This window comes from Balaenoptera physalus (genome assembly GCF_965194825.1).
Source record: "Balaenoptera physalus genome assembly, chromosome: 7".
Taxonomy (NCBI): domain Eukaryota; kingdom Metazoa; phylum Chordata; class Mammalia; order Artiodactyla; family Balaenopteridae; genus Balaenoptera; species Balaenoptera physalus.
Window position 1 is genome coordinate 69,777,259 of NC_138886.1, and position 21,324 is coordinate 69,798,582.

The following is a 21,324-nucleotide window of genomic DNA, read 5'->3' on the forward strand; positions in this document are numbered from 1 at the left end:
GCAAACACCAAATAATAAAAGGCCCTCTTCCCCACCATGTTAAAGGTTTTGAACATTATCCTTCAGGCTGTGGTGGTCCATGGGGAAGAGATTTTAAGTGGAGGAAAGTTAAGATCAGTTTTATGTGGCAATGTGCAGAATGAATTGTAGTGGAGCAAGGCCCAATTGTGAAGGCAAGATATGATAGAACTCCAAATTATGCAGTGGAGCTCGAGGATAGGATGGATGCAAGGTATATTAAGATGGTGAAGTTGGTGCCCACTTGGATATGTGGGATGAGGAGAAGGTAGAGTCAAGGATGCCTCCTAGGTTTATGACTTCCTAAGATAGGAATCACATGAGGATTATCACATGTATGGGAGAATAAGATCTGTCTTGAACATGCCTTTAGGTCACACAATTGGTGCTATTCAGTGGGCAGTTGGCCACATTCTTCTGGGGATGAGGAAAGGGATTCTAGGTAATCTAGAGATTAAAATGTTACTGACATAAGTGATAGTGAAAACAGTGTTGAGAGTGGATGTGATACCTAAGACGGAGTTTGTGGAATAAGAAAGAATAAAACAGAAGAGGAACTCTGGGAAGCACCACCATATAAGGAAGATGATCCAATGAAAAAGACTGAGAAAGAACAGCTTAATGACAGTGGAGCTCTAGAAGACAAGGAGGGAGAGAATTTGAGAAGGCGAGAATGGTCAGCTGTCAAACGCCATCAGGAATGGAAGAAAAAGCTGACTAGAGATTTTGGGAAAGTTTACCAGTTAGGCAGGGAGCATTCATTTGTAGTGACACTAGTTCATATAATTGTGTGACTTTCTATAGCAAAATTCAGTAGAACTAGAGATTATGAATAGTTGGAATGATCCAGTATTTGGATTTTGTAATGTACCTATGGTAGGAATGCAAGGGAATTCAAGTTATTGACAAGATGGTGGTTGAAGTGATGGAATGTGAGGTTTAGACTGGATAGAGGTGATGACCAGGCCAGGAGCAGGCTGAAAGATTGAGAGAAAATAATTGGTCCAAGGGATTAGAAGTCAGAATGAAGTAAATACACACGTGTAGGTAGGTATAAGGGAGATAGCTGATAGGATAGAAGTACTCTGTAGTCTGAGTAGAATATTGGAGTTTCAGATTTTTAGAGTGCTGATGGAGTGTAGGGTCTGGCCATGGATGTAGATGGCTGAAATGGAGGTGACATGAAGGTGTTAAAGAACAATGAGACTGGTGTGTTGGATGAATCACTCACCTAGACGTTGACCCCAGATGATTGTGTACCCAGGGTGGAGAGAGAGACTATGAGATAGACCATCGTTTCTGAGGTTTTAGATTGCCAGTGGTAGTGATCAGTATACATGAGAGATGAAGATACCTGGATATGCACCCTCAGAGGTGTGGGGTAGATGGTATGGAAATATTCTTCTGAGCCTTGGAGCTTGGAAGGATGATTAGCCTTCACTGAAGTGGCCAGCAAAGAAGAAAAGTCTAGTTTTTGTAGGCCTAAGAGGTAGGGGAAACATCTAATGACAAGGCTGAGCATCTAATAACAAACTCATTGACCACGGTATCCGAGTCCAGAAGGTTGGGACTGTTTAGTGTTTAGTGAGGAGGAAGGCAGGTTAGAAAAAAAGTTAGATTTGGGCGTGAGGGTGACAGTTTTTCTGAAGCGCATGGCTGGCTTTGAAGTTAAAAATGGTAGTTTGGATTTCAGGTTTTGGTGAAGCCTCCTGTTATCAACTTTATCCATCAAATAATTACAATTTCAGTAGTAGGATAGCAGGTATAGGACTAGTTCCAAATTTAAAAATAACATATATCTCCAATGAATATTTATGTTACAAGAAAGGAGAGGGTTTTTGCTTTTTGCACCTCTTTTTGACCTTTGGACTTCCAAAATATTTTGGCAAATACAGTTGACCCTTGAACAACATGGGTTTGAACTGAGAGGATCCACTTATACTTGGATTTTTTTCAATAAATATGTGCTACAGTACTACACGATCCATGGTTGGTTGTATCCATGCATGTGGAACCGTGGGTAGGGAGGGCCGACCGTAAAGCCGTATGCGAGTTTTCCACGGCAGGGAGGGTCAGCGCCCCTCAGCGCCACATTGTTCGAGAGTCAGCTGTACTTCTCATCACATGTGACAACTCCCATCTATTAGGATGCATGGAAGGTTATGTTGAGCATTTTTAGGTTGGTTTTGGTCTCGGAGGTGTGAAAAATGCCTTGATAACTGATGACAGTTGCCATGGATGTGGGAGGTGGGTGTACCTGATTTCCCTCTGATTTCCCTCCTATTATTTTAGGACTGAGAGTCTTGTGGAATAGTCTCTGTGTTTCTAAGGAGAATTCCTCACTCATGCACGAAGATTCCTTTCTCCTACTCCAGGATTTGGCTCCAGCGTCTCTCTCTCCTGCAAGATCACATTTTCCCTCATTACTGGATTATTCCCTTCAGTATCTAAACATGCTGTTATTCCTCCTACCTTAAAATAATTACTCTTTCTTGACCCCATTTCCTCCTTATGCCACCACACAACTTCCCTTTATGGCAAAACTTATACTCATGTGTCCGATTACTTCCTCCCATTTGTTATTAAACTCACTTTCATCAGACTTTCTCCCTTGCTACTCTAAAAAAAAATTGCTTTCCTCAAAGTCACTAATGACTTTCATTTTGCTAAGTCCAAAGATCTGTTTTTAATCCTCATCTTTTACTTGACAGATCGTTTTCCCAACTTTATTGACATATGATTGACACATAACTTTGTGTAAGTTTAAGGTACAGCATGTTGATTTGATACATTTGGAAGTTGCAAAATGATTTCCACCATAGTATGAGCCACAGCCTGTATCCTGTCACATAGTTACCATTTCCTATCAGCAGTTTTGGAAACAGTTGATCACTCTCTGCTTCTTAAAACACTCTCTTCCCTTAGTATCAAAGATGCTACCCTTCCTGGTTTTCCTCCTACCCCTCTGCTCCTTTTCAATTCCTTTACTGGTTCTTTCTTATCTCTCTGACCTCTCAACATTGAAGAGCTCCTGGGCTCAGTCCTCATGGTCCTAAATACTAGCTTTAAATACTAATAATACCCTATTAGCCCCCAAATATATATATATATATATATATATATATATATATATATATATATATATATATATATATATATATTTGCCTGGACCTCTTCCTTTGAACTCTAGACTCTGTGTATCCAGATGCCTACTCAGCATTTCTTTTTGGATGACGAATAGAAATCTCAAATTCAGCTCCTGATTTTCTTCCTATACCTGCTTCACCTGTGGTCTTCCCCATCTCAATTCGTGGAAACTTTACCTTTTCCATGACTTGGGCGAAAAACCTGGGTGTCATCCCTGACGCATCTCTCACAAGCCACCTTTAAACTATTAGGAAAGCCTATTGGCTGTCCCTTCACAATATGTCTAGACTCTGAGTACTTCTCACTACCCACTGCTCTCACTCTAGTCTAAGCCTCCATTGTCTATGTCCTTGATGTTGTGACAGCCTCTGTATCAGTTATCTATTACCACTAACCGTCGGAATTTAGTGGCTTAAAGCAACAATCATTTATTTATGGTTCTGGGGCTGGCAATTTGGATCAGGCTTGGGGAGGTCGGGGTGGGGGGAGTTCTTTTGCTGGTGGGCTCACTCATGTAGCAAATGAGTGGATTTGGAGGCTTCAGCTGGGATGGCTTATCTCTGCTGCACCAGGACCAATAAGCTGTCCCATGCTTCTTAACACCGTGGTCTAATAGAGCCAAGAGAGCGAGAGGGAGCTGTATGGCCTTTTGAGATGTAGACTAAGAATTCCCACAACTTCACTTCTCCCACTGTTGTTCATAGTTACAAAGATAGCCCAAATCCAAGGGGATGTTGAAATAGACTACTTACGAGAGGAGCAGCAAAGGTACTTTGTAAGGAAATGTGCATACAGGAACAGGGAAGAATTTGGGGCCATTTTTTTGCAATCTGCCATAGCCTCCTAACTGATCTATTCTCTCTTTGTCTCCTACCATATAGTCAGCAGAGTAGCCAAAGTGATTATTTTTAAAACATAAGTTAAGATTTCTTCTCTCTTCCAAAACCCTCTGATGGCTTCCCATTGCCACCCAAAGTAAAAAGCAAAGTCTTTACTGTGGGCTGTGAGGCTTGCCACCATCTGACCCCTTTATTGCTTCTCCAACTTCATTTCCAACTACTCTCCCCTCACTCACTAACTCTGCTCAGTTAGCCTCTTTGCTCTTCCTCAAACATCTGACGCATGCTCTCACCATGGTTTTTTTTTTTTTTAAATAGATCTTTATTGGGGTATAATTGCTTCACAATACTGTGTTAGTTTCTTTTGCACAACAAAGTGAATCAGCTATATGTATACATATATCCCCATATCTTCTCCCTCTTGTATCTCCCTCCCACCCTCCCTATCCCACCCCCTAGGTCGTCACAAAGCATTGAGTTGATCTCCCTGTGCTATGCAGCAGCTTCCCACTAGCTACCTATTTTACATTTGGTAGTGTATATATGTCCATGCCACTCTCTCACTTCATCCCAGCTTCCCCCTCCCCCCACCACGTGTCCTCAGGTCCATTCTCTACGTCTGCGTCTTTATACCTGTCCTGCCACTAGGTTCATCAGTACCATTTTTTTTTTTTTTAAGATTCCATATATATGTGTTAGCATACAGTATTTGTTTTTCTCTTTCTGACTTAGTTCACTCTGTATGACAGACTCTAGGTCCATCCACCCCACTACAAATAACTCAATTTCGTTTCTTTTTATGGATGAGTAATATTCCATTGTATATATGTGCCACATCTTCTTTATCCATTCATCTGTTGATGGACACTTAGGTTGCTTCCATGACCTGGCTATTGTAAATAGTGCTGCAGTGAACATTGTGGTACATGCATCTTTTTGAATTATGGTTTTTTCAGGGTATATGCCCAGTAGTGGGATTGCTGGGTCGTATGGTAGTTCTATTTTTAGTTTTTTAAGGAACCTCCATACTGTTCTCCATAGTGGCTGTATCAGTTTACATTCCCACCAACAGTGCAGGAGGGTTCCCTTTTCACCACACCCTTTCCAGCATTTATTGTTTGTAGATTTTTTGATGATGGCCATTCTGACTGGTGTGAGGTGATACCTCATTGTAGTTTTGATTTGCATTTCTCTAATAATCAGTGATGTTGGACATCTTTTCATGTGCCTCTTGGCCATCTGTATGTCTTCTTTGGTGAAATGTCTACTTAGGTCTTCCACCAATTTTTTAATTGGGTTGTTTCTTTTTTTGATATTGAGCTCCATGAGCTGTGTGTATATTTTGGAGATTAATCCTTTGTCCGTTGTTTCATTTGCAAATATTTTCTCCCATTCTGAGGGTTGTCTTTTCGTCTTGTTTATGGTTTCCTTTGCTGTACAAAAGCTTTTAATTTTAATTAGGTCCCATTTGTTTATTTTTGATTTTATTTTTATTACTCTAGGAGGTGGGTCAGAAAAGATCTTGCTGTGGTTTATGTCAAAGAGTGTTTTTCCTATGTTTTCCTCTAAGAGGTTTATAGTGTCTGGTCTTACATTTATGTCTTTAATCCATTTGGAGTTTATTTTTGTGTATGGTGTTAGGTAGTGTTCTAATTTCATCCTTTTACATGTAGCTGTCCAGTTTTCCGGCACCACTTATTGAAGAGGCTGTCTTTTCTCCACTGTATGTTCTTGCCTCCTTTGTCGTAAATTAGGTGACTACATGTGTGTGGGTTTATCTCTGGGCTTTCTATCCTGTACCATTGATCTATATTTGTTTTTGTGCCAGTACCATACTGTCTTGATTACTGTAGCTTTGTAGTATAGTTTGAAGTCAGGGAGCCTGATTCCTCCAGCTCTGTTCTTCTTTCTCAAGATTGCTTTGGCTATTCAGGGTCTTTTTAAAAAAAAATATTTATTTATTTATTTATTTTGGCTGCACTGGGTCTTAGTTGCAGCACATGGGATCTTCGTTGCAGCATGCGGGATCTTCAGCTGTGGCATGGAGGCTCTTAGTTACGGATGTGGACTCTTAGTTGCAGCATGCATGTGAGATCTAGTTCCCCAACCAGGGATCAAACCTGTGCCCCCTGCAGTGGAAGCACAGAGTCTTAACCACTGGACTGCCAGGGAAGTCCCCAGTTTGAATTTTTTTAGGCAAGAATATTCTTGGAGGGTTCTGTGTATGTCTTCTTATTCCTTCACATCATAAGGACACAATGTGTGGTTTCTCACTTTTAATGATGCTAAGATGAATCACTGGGTTCAGGTGGTATCATTCAGAGCCCTCTAATATAAAGTTCCCATCATCCTTTAACTTAATTGTTTTAGCAACAATTGATTCACTCACAAATCAATTAGATATTAACAAAGTGACTTCATATTTTTAAAGACTTTTTTTTTAAGAAATGAATACATTTTCATTTTCTTCATATTTCTCTTTACAGTATCACTTCACAACCAATTTTTCCCATCCCCCCTCCCTGAATCCTAAATTTGCTCACATTCACAGTGCCTTCAGAATGTAGTGAACATTTAACATAAAGCTTGGAAGGAGTTATGAAATGGAATGGACAATGAAGGCTGAGTGAATAGGGAAGTAAGGATTATCTACCCACCTACATACTAATTTGCCTGTCTCCCCTCCCTCCTTTATATCTCTGTCTTTTTACTTTGTGAGATTTTCCACTATGTAGGATAGTTAGGGTTTAGCAGGCCACTGAGGCCTTATGGGGATTAGTAAGCGGGGCATGTGCTGACAGCAGCATTGGTATTGGGTATGAATTGAATGCAAATCCAGGCTAGAGCTAAGCATACAAAATTTAACATTTGTTTTGTTATAGTGAACATTGGCTTCAAATAAAATTGAGAAGAAGATGAAGCTTGTACTCTCTGCACTTAGCACCCTTTTGTCATGTAGCCTTTCCTTCCTGACATAGACAAAAGTAAATTGCACCCCATGGATTTAGGAGACTTGCGCATTGCTGCACTGTTTCAAAAACAAGACTCCTTTAGTCTTCTGCATGTCAGTATGTGACTGCATCTTTCTTCCACTTGTCTGAACCGAAAACCTTGGGGTCATCCTTCACTCTTCTTACATTCCACATCCAGTCCATTAGCAAATTCTGTCAAAATATGTGTAAACTCTGACCTCTTACCATCTCCACTGCTGTTCTCTTTGTCCAAGGCAATATGGTTTCTTTCCTGGATTATTGCCATTATCTCCTAACTGGTCTCCTTTTTCCCATCCTTACTCACTTATGGCCTGTTCTCCAGAGAAGCCAGAATGAACTTTTTAAAATGACTGTCAAGTATGCCATCCCCTTGTCCCAAAGCATCTAGGACTACCTGTGCCACACAGGAACATTCAGAGCCCACGGCGTCTACAAGGGCTTCTGTCATCTGGGCCACTGCTTCACTCTGTCATCTCTTACTGCCCAGCTTGCACACTTGCACCAACCATACTGGTGTCCTTGGTCTTCCCTGAATTTGCCACATGTGCTTCTACTTCAGGGTTGTTGCCCTTAGTGTTCCTTCTGTCTGGAATGCTCATTATTTCCTCCCAGTCTGTGTCCAAATGTCACTATATCAGAAAGACCTTTCTTTATTCTTTGACAGATGCCAAAACATGTAAAGACCGCCCGAAAATTTATCTATCGATGACAACAATTTTTTAGGTGTTATGTTGTATATGCATTTTTGGAAAGTTTAAAGGAAAAATTAAACTCTTTGTTTTGTAATTTAAGCAATTAAAAATAACTATCCTTTATAAAGTTCAGTCATGCTAGATGAATAAGTTTTACATATCGGCTCCACAACGTAGTGCCAATTGTTAACAGTACGGTATTGTGCACTCCAAAAAACTAAAACAAAAGGACACAAGGGAACTTTGGAAGGTGTTGCATATGTCTATTATGTTGATTGTGGTGATGGTATCACGGGTGTTTGCACATGTCTAAACTCATCAAATTGCACACATTAAATAAGTGCATTTCTTTGTACATCAATTATACTTCAATAAATCTGTTAAAAAATACCTCTGTCGACTGAGGCCAACATCCTTGATTAAAATGAGATTGGAGGAAGTTGGACACACTGGAGGAACACTTAATTTTTTTCAGGGACAGATGGATTAATCTTCTGGCAAACAATTTAGAATCAAAGGTAATTCTGTTAGCTGAGTTGTTTGGAACTCTGCAGGACCATTATAGCATCTAATAACTCAAAGGTGTGACTTTCTCATTAAATAGCTCTTAATAAGCAGTGTAATTGGATCAAGTGAGGCTTTTTATCTTGGTGTGTGCTGTGGTGAAACTGCCTCTTTAGACAGTGATAAAAGACCATGGTTTCAAGTGAATAAATAAGATCACAAATTTTTTTACTGAGACTAAAAAATTGATCTTACATTTTTATTTGAAGAGAATTAATAATTTCTATTTAATGTAAAAAAGTAATGTATGCCCATTGTAGGGGGGCAAATTAAATGTAGCAAATATAAGGAGGAGAGGAATAGTATGTAATCAGTCATCAACTTATTAACCAGAAATGAACTTAACATTTTTGCATATTCACTTTTTTCCTTAATCTTGTGTCTTTATATCTATAATTTAAACTTGGTTGTGTTCACCATTGTGTATAAAAATTTCTTTCAATTTTTTTACTCTGTCATGAGCATTTCTTTATATTATTAAAACTCTTTATAAATGTTTTTCACATTACTAATCAATATTTTACCTGCATATTCCTTAGCTTACCTTTTATTTTTTATTTTTTTATTTTTTAAAGATTGATTGATTGATTGATTGATTGCTATGTTGGGTCTTCGTTTCTGTGCTAGGGCCTTCTCTAGTTGCAGCAAGCGGAGGCCACTCTTCATCACGGTTAGCGGGCCTCTCACCATCGCGGCCTCTCTTGTTGCGGAGCACAGGCTCCAGACGCGCAGGCTCAGTAGTTGTGGCTCACGGGCCTAGTCGCTCCGCGGCATGTGGGATCTTCCTAGACCAGGGCTCGAACCCGTGTCCCCTGCATTAGCAGGCAGATTCTCAACCACTGCGCCACCAGGGAAGCCCCTTAGCTTACCTTTTAGATCAATCAGTGAATAACTTTGCCCAAAAGATGCTTGCTATTAAACCTTTTGTATTCTTACACTTTTGAAATGGGAGGTGAATAGAACTTGAAGCATGTATGCCACACTTTGGGATATAGCCAAGAAGTGCCAAACACTAAGGTCAAATGATCAGTAAGTACCCTAACTGCCCACTCCCATAGAGTGGGTTAGTTTTGTACCTACCCCAGACTTTCAGCTTTATTGTGCTAAGTTCTCTATGGAATTGAGTATGGTGGGTTGGGGCTTGGGGAGATGCTTGTGGTCCTGGGAACCATGCTGATTCTGCCTTATATCTGAGGCTTTGCTCCAGAGCTGATCTGGCCTTTGAGGACCTTTGTATCAGTTTGGAGGTAAGACAGATTGGGAGCAATTTCATAAATAGAGTTTGAATTTGGACTGAGAGGCAGAAGTAGTTTTTGAGATTGAAATGGAGCTCTGAGCACTGGCTTCATTGTGAGTTGCTGGCTCGCTGCTGTTCATCTAGTCAGTCATTTACTTCCAGCATAGTGTTGAAAAGTTCCATTGAACCCTGTACATGTGAAAATTATATGTATTGGTTTTAAAATTTGTGCAATTAAAAATAATTGTCACGAACAGCTAGGTGTTCCTCCTCCTCCCCTCCCCCTCCTCTTTCCTTCCCCCTCCTCCTCCCCTTCCCATTCCTCCTCTTCTTCTGCTAACTGGATATTAGCATTTCATTGCAGGATCCTTTTCTTGAACATACTGCTTGGTGTCTCTGTACTAATGTGAAAGGATTTACTAATGATCGTCTGCCTAGTATAGTTGTGAAGGTTAACTAATATCTGATTATTAAGAACCCTACAAGTAAAAACAGGCATGAATACTGCTAGCTGTGTAATGGAAAATTAGTAAATGTTACTTCATTGGGTAATTATGTGTTTAAAATGCCTTTACCCCAGTGGGAAATACACAGAGGTAATACTGCGGGCTTTTAAAGGGTTGTAATACATAGCAGATTAAGAGTATAGCTATGATAAATAATAGCTGTCAACTGAAGCATTCATGTAAAACTTATGATGTATTCAAGTAACAAAGACCCATTTTCCATCTCTATTAGATTCAGCTGGAAACAGTGATGAAGCAGTCTTGTGTTTACATGTGTTCTTTGACCTTTTATTTTATTTTCATAAGAAGATGTACCAAAATGAATAACAGTGTGATAAAATCTCACTAATTTGGATTCTGCTGATTTGGGATTTGGGCTTGGCTGAAGTTCATCTTTATGCTCCCTATACAGAAGTTATTTGCTTAGTTTTAAAAAAGCCGGGAAAAAGGAGTCGGTCTAAAAAGAGCTAATTATTTTCAAACCCTAAATGTGTTGATAACTGAATCTGCTTACTGTATTAATTTGAAAATAGAGTCATTTACAAACTTATTTGTTTATTTTTGACGTCTGGTTCTTATTAATTTATTTTGGTCTGTTTCACGAATCTTAATTATTGAGAGAGATTTGGATATAGATTCTTCTCTATCTCTCACTTTCTGTTTTGGAAAGTTGATCTGAAAACAAAATAAACAGTAGAATTCTGATTCTAACATTTTTTTGAGTCTATTGTGTATTAGGTACTCTGTTAAACACAGTAACTCAAAAAACATTAGTTAACTGCTTATTACATGCCAGGCCCAGCAGGAGGTGAACAAGGCTCAGCTGTTTCTGCCAAGAAACTTGAAAGTCCAGGAGAATAATGCAGCAGGCTTGGTCAGTGAGGAATCCTTCTTGCTTGAGATACTCCTTCAGTAGTGTGCTGTTGCTACACAGATAGAGCTAACCCCTTCAGAATGAGATGAGATCTACATCTTGAGGATTGGTGACAGTCCTCTCAGAGCTGGAAGGGGCATTAGAAATTGAGCCTAGCTCTGCAGTATGGCCCCTGTACACCATATCCTCATATTCTCCTTGCATGGAGCGTGATACCAAGTCATAGTTCAAGCTCTGCATTCTGAGGCAGCTGCAGGAACTGAGAACGTTCAGTGGCTTCCTCTTGATCTTCCTGGTTCTGAACGTTTCTTCCCGAACATTCCACTGTTATTTCAAACTCCTGCATGTTTTTAGAAGTGAAAGCGTCCCCTGTCTCATTGAGATGTGTCTTGAGCTGTCACATGGTTGGGGCTACGCGCCAGCCAAGCGTTCATTTGGCAGCCGTGTAGCCATCTGTGTCTGTGCGGTAGTGTTTGAGCAATTATTTGGGCAATGATTGCTTTCATCTATTTCAGTGAATATTTACTGATTTTAAAAAATGGAAAATTAAATACGAAAGCCTTGATATCAATGGCAAGAAGCATGGACTTACTACAGATTGATACCAGTCGCCATGATGAAAGTGGCCAGTCTTTATCCTTTGTTAGGTACTCATTGGACTTAAAGTGAATGATCAACAACGAAATACAAGTATAAAATCTTAAAACGTATACAGATGTGGGAGATGTGTTGCTGGTGATGGTGCCACAGGATGAGGGTTAAGTTTGGATTGATAATTTTTGTGTTTTGTGCTCGGCATGGAGCAGCCCTTTAATATGTAACTTTCGTGCATCAGACTTGATTACACGTTTTTAGGATTGCAATATATGCAAAGGTGCAGAGCTGTTTGCGGATGCTGATGAGCTGCCTTGGGAACTTGATCTAACACTGTATATCCAAACCTAGGTTTTTGTTTTGGTTTTTAAAGATTTGCTTGATTCCCTGGGATGCAGCAAGATATAATAGAAAAAAACAATGTGTTGGATTTAGACCAAGAATCATAATACCTAACATCTAAAAAGTGTTTGTTATGTGCCTGGTTCTGAGTGAATTGCTTTAATGGATTATTTTAATTTTTCAGGAACTCTGTGTCAACTATACTTTATAGAGGAGTGGTTAAGAATGTGAACCTTGACTCACATTCATAGGCTGCACGGTTCATATCCATGCTCTGCTTCTTACATAATTAGGCAGTTAATTTTGACCTTTGCCTCACACGGTTTTTCATATGAAAATGAGGATAATAATAGTTCTCACGTCACGGGGTTTTGAATATTGGGTGAGAGAACACATGTAAAGAGCTTCAACTATGCTTGCCTGGCACATGGTAAAATTCTCAATAAATCCTGGCTGTTAATACCACTGTATAACCTCAGGCAAGTTACTTCCTCTCTGAGCTCTTATTTTCTCACACTGGAAATGGAGTTAATAGTACCTACCTCAGAGTTATTGTGAAGATCCAATGGGATTAGTTACTTATAGTGCTTTGTGGATGTTGTGGCACATAGGAGCTGTTTCATCCAACATGGTGTTCTGAATCTCATGTTGTGCTTTGTGTTCATTCAGTGAATCTTTATTGAGCAGGTACTTGTTATATGCTGGGGTATAGTGGTCAAAAAGAGAGTCCAGGTCCTTGCCCTCAGGAGTTTGCATTTCACTGGGAGGTGGAGAGAGAGGCAGCAGAAATACTATATGATGATCGTTTGAGATTGCGACCAAAGCTATGAATGATACAATAGTGGGTCACTGCGGGTAGGGAGTGGGGAAGCACTTGGGGCTGGGAGGTAGGGGAGGCTCAAGGGAAGATGTGAACAGTGAGAGGAGTCAGCTGTTTAAACATCAAGGACACAAACACTTGAGGCTGAGGGGCCTAAGAGTTCCAGACCTGCACATCGGAAGAACTTGGGAGGCTCACGGAGCAAACTGGAGGTCATTGTGGCTAAAGCTCCTTGACTGAGGGACAGGTGTGAGACCAAATCATGTAGGACCCTTTGGCCGTGGTTTGGATTTTGAATTTTATTACAGAGTGCGGTGGGATGCTGTTGAAAGGTTTTCAGCAGGTGAGTTAGAAGTCAACTATATATTTTGAATGGGAATTTCATGCCTTTCCTAACCGTGGGCGCTGATGTCTTATTTCTCTAGCGGGTGACTTACATACAGAGTCCCATCCTAGTCTTTGATTAGAGATGCTCTACTTATCCCTAAAACTTAAATTCTTTTCCATCATTCGCTTCCCTTGACTGTCCTACATGGTATCAAGGGAGGGAGGAAACACACATTTTTAGAGTACATACCTACTGTGTCAAGATCCTCTTGGCTTTCAGGCTTACTTCATATTGTTATTTATGCCACCTTGTGAGGCAGGTGGCCCCAGATTTAACCAGTGAGGAAACAGGCTCCAGATAGTAAGTGATTAACCTAAATTTTAATGCCTAGCGGTGGAGTCAGGTTTTGCAACCAGCTTTGTTTTTCCTACTCCCTGACCCTCCAACCCCATGCATTTTTCTCTCTGTGTCAGGCTGCTCTGTCATCATGGTGATAGGGGTATGTAAGACTAAGCATAATCAAATTAAAGACGTTTTCTCATCTTCACTATGGATAGTCATAGGGTTTGCAAAAGAATATATGACATTGCTTCACAATGCCCTATTCATCTTATTCATTTGAACATTTTTAGAGTGGTTCTTCTAACAGTGTGGTGATGATGTTGTTTTTGTGATTGTGTCCATTCAGGCCTGGAATATAGAGATATTCTCCACCTTGGGCCACACTGAGTTAGTTAACAGCAGGGAAATTTACTGTCTTCCTATAAAATTCCTTGGCCCATCTGATCTTCAGCTTTCATTAGTACTAAGAGTGTAAGTTAAAATAATTCTATTCCATTTGATATGATTTTAATAATTTAGTTTTCATGAAAAATAAGAAATGAGTTTGGCCAGTTTGCAGCAATCAAGAATGTTGCCATTTAACTTGTCATCAGTCTACATAATTCTTTTCGAGAGTGAGAGTTTTTATTTTGGTATAAAATTTCCCAGGAGTCTAAAGTAGGAAAATAATAATGGTTATATTTCTCCTTGAAAATGAAGGAAGATTTTTAAATGGTCTAGAGTTAATTGAATCTATCTAGTTAAATTACATTGACCCCTTTTCAATATTACTCTTTCCATAAAGCATTGGTAAAATGGCTAACAAAGTAGTCTTTTATCATTTCTAAAATTTTTCTAGTTTGTTGCTCACTTAATGACATCTGTTAATGATGGATTTCTATGCTTATAGTGATTTGGGTTTTAGAAAGTCATATCCTCTATTTCTAAAGAATGTGTAAGTATTTGAATAAAGATTTTCATATTTTTGGTAACTTTATTCAAATTACAAAAACACATATTCTTGTGAAAAAATTAGAAACTAGGGACAAGCAAAATTAAAAATCACCCATAATTTATGTTTTCCAGGCTTTTCTATGTACATATGTGCCCAGACTACCTGGATTTGAATTTCAGTTTATTGTATGACCTTGGGAAAGTTATCTGTCTTTTCTGTGCCTCAGTTTCTTCTTCTGTAAAATGAGTGCCTATTTCATAGGGTATTGTGAGGATTAAATGAGTTAATAAATGTGAAGTGCTGAGAATATTGCCTGGCCCCTAGGTGAGAATCACACATGTGGGTTTTTTTCTTTTTTAACTTTATAATGGAAAATTTCAAACATATATAAACATAGAATAGTATTATGAACTCCAATGTACCCATCTATTATCAACATTTAGATGTTCTTGTTTTACTTATCATTTCTTCTTTTTTTTTTTTTTCCCTGGAGGGACACTGGTGTACTTCAGTTTGTACCATATTAATATTTGCTAAGAAGTAAATTATTTTAGAGAACCAGTGTGCAAAATTTGAGTCATTTTTTAGGGGAGGAAATACAAATCAAATACCTATAAAACACATTCTGTGGTGTTTTAGTAAATTTTAGTTAACTGAATGGCATTAAAAGTAATATGATGAATACAGAGATTTTAGCTATTCAGATTAGACATTTTTTGGTCAGTAAGGTCTTCAGAATGATTGGGCATCAGTTTTATTATAAATATACAGTAAAGATTATTTTGTATCAACATAAAATACTTATTTAAAAATGTACTGAGCAATTTGAGAAATTATTCTTTTGGTGGAGCAAAAATATTTAAAAATTATAACATTAGAAAAAGTAATCTCATAAAGGAGCTAATTTGAGGACTTCTTTGAAGACTTAGGTTGGATACTGTAAAAATTCTAGAGATAAATCATTCTTTAGATTTTAAAAATCACTATTTTTCATCTGCATTCCCTTGTATATTTAACATATAAATACATACACATAAAAGACACTTTAGAAAAGATAATCCAAGAATAATTGAAGAAAATATTGTAACAAATCAGACATTATTGAAGTTGGTGGTTTTGTTTCTTACTTTCATGCTTGGTTCTCCTGGACAGTAATAAGCTCTAACTTGGTATTTCCTGCCTTTGATCTTATTTTAGACTCCCATTTCAAAATCTATGAGTAAGTAACATGTGATGTAACTGAGAAGAAACTAAATTGTAAAGGCAAGAATATGATAGTAATTTGATGTATTTTAGTAAATTGCAACCAGTGAGATAATCAGAACTTATAGTCACCTAAATTTGCTCAGCACTTGAATTACAGATCTTAAAATTCCTGGGACGTGATGCAGGAATGTGGAGTGTGCTGGTCATGCCTCATGTTATACTGATAGTCCAGAGAAACACTGGATTGGGAGTCAAGAAACCTCCCTTCTCATGTGAACTGCTAGGATGAGTACCTTTTTGTTGAGTTGCTTAACCCCTCTGACATTGTTTCTCCAGTGACAAAAGTACAGAAGGGAGATGCTCTCAGGTCCAATATATTATTAAGGAAGTACTAGCTGCTGCAACAAACAGACCCCAAAATGCAATGGTTCAAACAAAGTAGAAGGTTTTTTTTTTTTGGAGTTTCAGGTTTGCAATTCTGCTCTAAGCTGTCATTTAGGGCTCCTTCCATCTTGTTTCTCCAACCGTGTCCTAGAGGCATTGTCTTCATGCACATGATTGAATCTGAGTTGTTGCCAAGACCTGGTTTCTGTTGGGAATAGAGTGGAGGAAGCAGGTTGTAGCCTGGAATTGGCACATCATGTCTGCTCAGATTCCACTGGGGAGAACTTGATCACATACACAGTCTCTGTAGCCATACTTGAGGCTACAAAATGTAATACAGCTGGTCAGGCTACAGTTTTATTAATATAGAAAAAAAGCACAGATATTGAAGGATAGTTAGCAGTCTGCCACGTCTATGCCATTCCTGCTTTCTCTGATTGACCAAGTGGTTCTGTCATACCAGTAGGTTGACCTCTACTTCGTCTTGATTTTGAAATTAGTGCCGAAAATAAAAGTATTTCCTACTCTCAGCTTAATTTAATGATGACTTAGTGAATATAATGATTAAAGATCACTATTTTCTTACACTCGCTCTTTAGTATTAAAAACTTTCCATTGCAATTTTCCCATGACATTTCCATTTTTATGAATCATGTCGTTAGGAGGACTCCAATTGTCCTGTTAATTTGAGAGTGCAGGAGCCAGCTGGATTTTGAAGCTTTTGAAGGAAGAGCTGAGGTTAAGCTCGAGTTTCTAGCAGTTTTCGGGATATAATAAAGGGTGATGAAACAGATTCCAGCTGCCAGATACTAGAGAGGCTGTGGGACTCTTAGGGACTGAGAAGAGGTAGGTGAGAAGCTAAGCAGGTAGGAGAACAAGGAAGATATAAATATTGGGTGATTGAAAAGTTTTTTTCTTTTTTTCTTTAAGGGGCAGAGTGAAGCAACTAGGAGAGTCTGGAATATACCCCTGAGCCACAGTCTTGATAAACTTATAAGATCAGGTCAAATTTATTGATGGTGCACATCAGCTTTTCTATAAGCCATTAAAAAAAGTAATAAATTGTCAAAATATGTGTTAAAAATCCTCAGTCTGATGGTTCCATAGCTTAACTTGTGGGTGGAAGAAGCTAAGTAAATGCATAACTGATAATTGGAAGAGTTGATAAAGTGTTAGAAAAAAGTCCTAGTTGTGTCTCTGAAACAGGGTCCTGTTAATGTGAAGGAAGTTTACTTTTTATCAGTCTGATGATGACTTTGCTTTTGTAGACTAGCTTCCAGAATGTTCTCTCTGTAGCCCTGACTTTCACCTGCATTGCTGCCCTGAGTCCTTCCTATATAGAAATTTGGTAGTCACGAGTGCTCAGAGTCAAGTCTTTCTCTGTGACTGTTGGACACCGGCCCCCGCCAGCTACCCTGCATAATCCCTCTGCTAGGTTCCCATAGCACTTGTGAATATAATTACAGTTGACCCTAGAACAACATAGGCTTGAACTGCACGGGTCCACTTATACATGGATTTTTTTCAATAAATACTTTATTACATTATTACACGATCAGTGGTAGGTTGAATCAGTGGATGAGAAACCATGGCAGTGGAAGGCTGATCATAACGTTGTGTGCAGATTTTCAGTTGTGCGGGGGTCAGTGTTAGATAGATTTTTAACCCCTGCGTTGTTTGAGGGTCTACTATAGATAGATTCTTATCTTGTTTTTCAGATTGTATCCTTCATTTGAAGTTTGACACTAAATACTTTTGTGTGATCTATGGCTGTATATTTTTTTTTTTTTTTTAAGAAATTCACGTTCTTTTATTTATTTATTTATGTATTTATTTATGACTGTGTTGGGTCTTCGTTTCTGTGCGAGGGCTTTCTCTAGTTGTGGCAAGTGGGGACCACTCTTCATCGCGGTGCGCGGGCCTCTCACCATCGCGGCCTCTCTTGTTGCGGAGCACAGGCTCTAGACGCGCAGGCTCAGTAATTGTGGCCCACGGGCCCAGTTGCTCCGTGGCATGTGGGATCTTCCCAGACCAGGGCTCGAACCCGTGTCCCCTGCATTGGCAGGCAGATTCTCAACCACTGCGCCACCAGGGAAGCCCTATGGCTGTATATTTTTGTATCCTAGGGAAACTATTGAGAAAGTTGAAAACCTAAGGTGCTTTATCTATCTGCTGCTCCTTTATTACTTCTAGAGTGCAATTGATTTATTTTTGGGGAAGTGTTCTTTTGTGGCTGAAACACCTTGGCAGATAAGATGATAATTGCTTAAGTTAAACAAATACTTTGATTCACTTGGAACTTAAAGACCTCATTAAAAATTCTCTTTCTGATTTAGATTCAGACACAAAAAAGGCACTATGACGGGTTGGAGATAAATCTTTTAAAATCAAATACTCTTTTTTGTAACATGGTTTATGGAACATATTGTGACTAGTTTCCTTTGAGTAAAGAATGTCAGGGTAAGAAGTAATATATAAATTGTTTTCTTAAATGTATAAAATGCCCAAGGGACGTTGAGATTAAAAATAAAGTAGGACACATGCTACACTGCCAATGCTAAAGCAAAATATGTACTCTTTTTGAAATTCCCTAAGAGAATATGATGTTTTGATACCTTAAAAGGTGAAGTGGTTGTGATTAACCTTGAAATATGTCTCCAGCAGGTGAAAGACACCTGCAGTTTGTAGCTCAAGGATAGCAAATCAAGGATGATATCAAATCATATTGCAGCTTTGGTAGTGGTTTTGAGAATGCCTAAGGAAAGATAGTTGCTATACATTTTAAAAACTTACTTATTCTCTAAAGTGTTGTACCAAAATTAGGACTGTCTTTTGTAAGCTTAGGTATTTGTTGTCTATACTTAGACAATTTTGATAAAAACAGTACTCTTTTACTCCATTGGCCCACCTCCTGGAGACAAAGTCCTCTTTCTGGATGGCTCAGCTTCTTCACTGCCATGTAAGCTATTAGCCTAACCAGCTGTTTGTCTGGTCCCCAGAGCATTTTGGAATTCCATCATTCAGGCCTGAATCAGAGTATAACCCCACATTTCTTCTATTTAACTCTCTCACTCTTGACATTTGCGTAAGTATATTCTGTGATAAGTTGATAACCCTCTGCTTCTCTGGATACTCTAAAGTTGACTTTCTATTGAGTTAGGTTAGATCATCAGAAAACTCTGTACTTGGACCCCATTAGCTGAGAGTTTTTTTTCTGAATTACATGTTATGTTATAACCATGGCTTTCTCCAGGGTTTGTTTAAAAAAGAAGTAACATAAAATTCCATTTTGCTTATGTTATTGAGATTATTGTTTATTATATCACTCTGTATCCCATATAGAAAGCCTAATGTGAGAACTTTCCTTCAGAGTTTAGGAGCATGAAAAAGTTTGTTTTCTATGATAAGGAGAACTTTTTCATCTTTTAGATAATAAGACATATATAATTTATCTTATTTATGTATTTACCTGTGCTTGGATGTACAGGGGCAGATTTGAATGTCAATTGTAGCAATTTTTGTCAACAAATTTTAGAAATTAATTAAAGAAATAGGCATTATGTAAACCAGGAGTCAGTAAACTACAGCCCACCTGCCTCCTGTTTTTGTAAATAATGTTTTATTGGAGCACAGCCCTGGTCATTTGTTTATGTATTGTCTGTGGCTGCTTTCCTGCTACAGTGGCAAATCTGAGTAGTTGCTATCTGACCCTTTACAGAAAAATATGAACAATCCTAATGTAAATAGTCACATGGTAGTATGGGTCAGACCAAATGCAGTAGCACTGAAGAAATATAAAGCAAGGCGATTGCTCTAAGATGTGGCTGCTTGGGAAAGGCTTAACAGAGAAGACACGCTATGAAACGAATTTCATCTTTAAATAGTAGGAACATACAGAGGAGGACATTTTATATGGGAGACAACAGCATAAATAAAATCCCTTAGGGATGAGCAGATTTTTGAGCACACGGGACTATTCTGATAATGGTTTTAACCAGATTGGAATTAGACAACAGTGAAAATGAAGTCGAATGTGTGAGACTGCTGTTGGAGACTTAAAACCTGGGAATCAGAATTTGCATTTAATCTGACAGGCTATTGAAAACCCACTATGAATTCTTTACAGGGAAATGATATGATGGAAATAGCATTTTAGGACAGTTAATCTGACAGCAGCGTACGGGATGAACTCAAGCACGGAGAACCCCAAGATTAAGCAGTTACTGAAGGAAGCCTAGCATGAGGAACGAAGATGATGAGTAGAGGAATGGAGAGGAAAGGTGGACTCTGAGGTGCTGGAAAGAACAAAGCTGACTTTGTGACTGACTGGATTTAGAGAATGTTGGTGAAGAAAATTGTGAGAGGAGAATTGAGAGAAGATGCGCTGAAATGGAAACAGTTTTTATGAGAGAAAATATGTGTTTTGTTTTTAACCTCTCCAATTTCTGGTGTTTTAGAGCCTTATGAGAGAGAGTAGGGAAGTGTTTGGAGCTAGGGATGAGATGAAGGCTCCAGGAGAGTTTTCATGAAAGAAGCACAAGGCAAAAGGCTTGGGAGCACCTTCAGGAAGATGGTGTGTGAGAAGCAGAGTGGACAGAGGAATTGGAGGAGCCAGTAGAGCGGTGTTTGCCAAGGTGTATCCCAGGGAAGGCTGGTTATGTAGACTGTTAAAAGGTATTTTTAGAAAAAAGGTGGGCCATGACCAGATAAGTTTGGTAAACTCTGGGTTAAGCGAAGTTAATCAAACTTCTTGCTTTAGAACGTCTCAGATTCTTTAATCATACACACCATTATTTGTGTCACCAATTAAGATCTGTCTCTCAATTATAGATTCATCTATCCAACTTTCTCCCTGACATTGCCACTTGGATATGCATTAAGCATCTAAAACTTACCTGTCCAGTGGAATTCCTAGTCTTCCCTCACAAAACTTATTTCCCTATCTCAGTTGATGGCAACTCCATCTTTTCCTTTTAGTAAAAAAACGCCATGGTAAGTAATATATACATGGTTTTGTTTAATGTGTAAAATGCCCAAAGGAATTAAAATTAAGGATGAAGTTGCTCAGATCAAAAACTTTGACGTCGTCGTTGACCCTTTCTTTCTCCTATACTCTCATCTAATCCGTTAGCAACCACATTGGCTCTGCCTTTGAAGATATCCAGAATCTGACCTCTCCTCGCCTCAGTGATTCTAGTAAAATCTTACCACTTTTATTTTTTTTTTTTCCTGTAGTAGTTAACAGCTTCACTCAGGATAAATACATCTGTCCTTCCAGTGGCCTACAAGGCCCTCTGTGGTCTGGCTTCTCACTGACTCTGATTTACCATTCTCTTCCTCCTTCACTCTGTCCCTGACTCATCTTTTTCCTCTTTCTGGGATGGGTCTTAAGCAGGTTATTAGCTTAGGGCTTTTGCACTCACTGTTTCCTGTGCCTTTGACACTCCTTTCCCAGATTTGTGTGGCTAACTCCCAAATGTCACCCTCTAAGGTAACCACCATAT

General features: G+C 38.8%; 1 protein-coding gene across 1 annotated transcript in view; it reads left to right on the forward strand.

The window, feature by feature from the left end:
* Positions 1-21,324, forward strand: part of FOCAD (focadhesin) — a 309,592-nt gene that overhangs the window by 3,836 nt on the left and 284,432 nt on the right. The window lies entirely within an intron of this gene.